General features: G+C 41.2%; 1 long non-coding RNA gene across 1 annotated transcript in view; it reads left to right on the plus strand.

Moving 5' to 3' along the window:
• The first annotated feature begins 2,125 nt into the window (after nt 1–2,125).
• The window catches only part of LOC128878495 (uncharacterized), a 26,050-nt gene continuing 23,794 nt past the window's right edge, over nt 2,126–4,381 (plus strand). The window contains exon 1 of the long non-coding RNA XR_008457420.1: nt 2,126–4,113. This is a non-coding gene — a long non-coding RNA (uncharacterized LOC128878495). The remainder of the gene's footprint in view (nt 4,114–4,381) is intronic.

Below are 4,381 nucleotides of genomic sequence, written 5' to 3' on the forward strand. Positions count from 1 at the left end.
ACCGACAGCTGACGCTATTTCGTACGTTTCCTCCTCAAATGATATCGTTACGAATTCTTTTAACGTAGGCGGTGGAAATGTTCACGATTGAGAAGTGACGCTATCGAGGTTGTTTCAGGCATCGCTAAATAATTTTGTCGTGTATTGTTGTGTACTTTGAACGATAAGTTGACTGCTTTATAAGTAATCTTTGTGGATTTCTTTTTGCAAAAATCCGATGATATGGTCTGTGATATTAATTATTTATTATTCAATGAGCCAACAAAATTTTGTCGTTCAATGCTCTTAATCTTCATTATCCAAGAAACTTATTATAAATCTAAAAAGTTATGACTACACCAAGTGCTTCGACACTGAAATTTCAGATTTTCCAAAAAGAGGAGTTGATCAGTTTTGTGCAGCGTAACGGCTCCGAAATAAATTATTTATTATTCAATGAGCCAACAAAATTTTGTCGTTCGATGCTCTTAATCTTCATTATCCAAGAAACTTATTATAAATCTAAAAAGTTATGACTACACCAAGTGCTTCGACACTGAAATTTCAGATTTCTCAAAAGGTGGAGTTGATCAGTTTCGTGCAGTGAACGAACCCATTAAAAAATTTGGGGATCCAAGACCACGAAACCATGATCGCGTCAGAAATTCACCGATTAATTCGCGCGAGACGAACACGGAGAAATTAGAGCGATCTCGAATTCCCCGTGCACACCTTTGCGGCGAAGGAAGAGCGAGGCGCGGAGGTGAACAAAAGATCGATCGAAAGACGAGCGTTGCGGTACAAGGCGAGACGGTATTATTCACCGTCGAGCGGAAACGCTTGGAAGGTAGACCGACATCCGGCCACGTGTCCCCGGGCTAGATGGACCAATGAGATTCGCGACACGGAGGAAGGAGACCAGTCTCGAAACTGATCGTGGCGAAGGTCCAGGCCGAGAGCGTTGGCACGCGCCGGGACCGGCGAATTATTCAAATGGATTCACGAAACGAGCCAGCTGCTTCGGGGGCTGGGATCGAAATTGGGGGAGTGGGACGTGCGCGACGCATGAACGACACTTTTTGTGTCGTATATGACCGTGTGTTCATTTCATTCCCTTCCGCACGCTCTATTATGTGGCCTGGATTTCTGGTTAGGGCGAGAGTCAATCATCCACCCTTTCGCTGGCAGATTGTTTTAATTTTCGGGAAATGATCGCCACTGCGGAATATTCCAATCTTTTTCTGTTTTATTCTTCTTGGATTTTGAGGAACACCCTGCTAATTTATTTAAGGACTTAGTTTTTCTATAGGGGGATGATTTAATTTTAGGTAAACGTTGATTGCAGCTGCGATTGCAGTTGCGATTGCAAATTAGCGACTATTTTTGCGCAAAACATTTTTTTATATTTCATTCTTCTTGGATTTTGAGGAACACCCTGCTAATTTATTTAAGGACTTAGTTTTTCTATAGGGGGATGATTTAATTTTAGGTAAACGTTGATTGCAGCTGCGATTGCAGTTGCGATTGCAAATTAGCGACTATTTTTGTGCAAAACATTTTTTTATATTTCATTCTTCTTGGATTTTGAGGAACACCCTGCTAATTTATTTAAAAGTTGTAATTTTAAGCGTTAATTATTATGCAATGCGATACATATGTACATTCACGCATCGTGGTAAGGACAAGCACACCAAGATAATATTTAAATATTACTCACTTTTCTATTAAACATTCGATACGACAGTTACAGATATTCCTTGAAATAGAGCCATATACAGTCGGTGTAAGAAGTATTCGTACACCAACCCATTTAAAATACGAAAATTACGAATCCTCGAACTAAATTAAGCATTTTATTTGCCATTTCTTCATTTCAAATTCTCTGGAAGCTAAACTGTATCATGAAACAGCCTCGTGCTTCGTCCTCGCGCAATGTTGTCATTTAAACATAGCAAGCAGCTTGGTGGCGCGAGACGGGAGACGGGGTATGACTTGTAAACACCGAATTCCTGCGTGTACCAAGTCGAGGAATATTGACAAACTTACTAACGACCACATGTTTCCAGATCCTTTGTCTCCGAGCCTTCCAGAACGTTCGACAGAGTTTACGTGATCAGTTCTCGCCATGCAGTCGCGAAAGCGTGATCGTAGTCCGAGCGAATAGTTTAGAGTTGCCTTATCGAAATTGTAGATTCGTAGACATCCGTGTTTTAGTCTGTTTTCTTTTCTTTTTAATCAATCTATTAAAATATTCGATAACAAGGACTCGTAGTCCTCGTTAAACAACCGCGTTTTTACGAAAGCCCGGTATCCAACATCGCACTACTTTCCCCGTTAATATTCATAACGATAAACACTTCCGGTTCTCCTAAGTCTCGCGAAATCTCCGTAAAAAGCGAGAAAGGTTCGAGAAACAAAGGTACCGGATAAAGCAACGTTTTAACAGATGGAAACGCCGCCCTCCGTTTCCCAGATAGACGATCGTGAAGAGCCCCGAGCCCGCGAAGGGATATTTTTCTGTAACGGGCATCGGCAGATCGATATCGTCCGGTTACATGCCCGTAGCAACTTGTCCGCGAATAATTCCCTTATCTGTACCGCGGCGGGCCCCTGCGCCGCCGCCGCCGCCGCGTAAATATTTGTTTCCGAGCATTCCACTTCTCACCTTCGCAGCGGGTGCGCCTTCGTCGAAACCGAAATTTCCCCGGCTACCTCGTTTGCATTAATTATACTTCGCGTACTCCGTCTTGCGCGTAATTGCGGATGCACACGCACGCTATGTGTGCAGTGACCAGTGACACATGCGCGGAATAATAGCACACAAACGAAGGCGAGGTATACACAAACGCGGACTTACGCGGCCGACGTACTGTAACGGGCAAAAGTCTTGGGGTATTTACATCTTTACTTTCGATTTAATTTATGGAGCTTATTTTTCGCAATATTATCGCACGAGGTACCCTCTGGAAATTGATAAAAATAGGATTGATTCGAAGGAAAATTTAAGGGTGTTTATCACTTTGGAAATTTAAAATTTACAGCTTAATACACATCTGTGTGAAATGTGGCTTCAATGTACCGTTTAGTTTGTTCACAGCTACTAGGTTGCATAAAATAATACTAAAAATCCTAATTGCAACTGTAATCGTATCGATAACTCGTTTTCTTGATTAACACTTTCGCTGCGGACGAAAATAAGTAGCCGTTCGCTAGGAGCTGCAATTATATTTTTTTTTTAATGAAGAATTTTTTACTAATGTGATTATCAATCTAATATGATTATTTTGAAAAATATCATTTTGAAATAATATGATTGCCGAACAAAAAAAATGAAAACAACCATATATATTTGCACACGTGTTGGGCACATGTGCGTCATTTGCAGCGAAAGTGTTGAAAATCGTAATCAAATAATAATTTAAAAATCTTATCATAGAAACTATATCCTTATTAATACTTTCTGTATTTGAGTTTCGTTTCGACTAGCAGAAAAGACCATCGTAATACTTGGTGCTCGAATTTTTTTGAAAGCTTCCACGCGATTTTTTAATTATTTTCGTATCATTTCTTTCAATCGTTTCGTTGCGAAGCTCAATACCAAATATACGTCGATTTATTAACATTTATTGGAGAGTAACGCGAGTTTTATATATGGTGGTGCGAGACTTTTGCGTAGTACTGTATGACACGGAACCAGAACACGTCCAAGCAACGTACGCGTTTATCGTTCGAGCAGCAGATATATATCGGGTTATATCAATCTTGCTAAGTGAGCAATGCATATGCTTACGGCGCTCGGAAAGTTTTCGACAAGCCCGAGCGTGGGCGTAGAATGCCCACTGAGCATCGTTCTTTTTATGCATATCGTATGGATATGTATGCACACGTATTCACCCACCGGCCGGATATAAACACCTGCCCGTCGTGCTCGCCTTTACGGACCCTGCCCTTTCCCCGTACCACGTGCGAAAGAGGGGGCGCCCTTTAAATTGCGAACGGGGGAGGGCTGGATATTTATTGCCAAAGGTGGCACCGACGAGCGTTTATGATCCTCGGGGAATTAACGATACCAATTAGCCACGGACAAAAAGTCGACATTGTCGCGCTATCTTGCACCTGAGGACGATTACGTCGGTTGGTATTTAAATTCGATGTTCGAACGGTATGATTCTGATAATCGTGCGGGGGAGGGGACACGGGGGAAACTGTGAAACGTTGGGAACGAGGATTTCGTTATTGTTTGAGGGACTGGGAATTTTTGGGGAAGTTTTCTGGTTTATTTTTTAGTTGAAATCTGAATATTATCTTATATTGATATCGATGAAATATTATTTTGTATTTAGATATTCAGATTTTAATATTATTATAATACTACTCATGGTAGTCTGGTTATTTCCATTTG

Source organism: Hylaeus volcanicus, chromosome 6 (genome assembly GCF_026283585.1).
Source record: "Hylaeus volcanicus isolate JK05 chromosome 6, UHH_iyHylVolc1.0_haploid, whole genome shotgun sequence".
Lineage (NCBI taxonomy): Eukaryota > Metazoa > Arthropoda > Insecta > Hymenoptera > Colletidae > Hylaeus > Hylaeus volcanicus.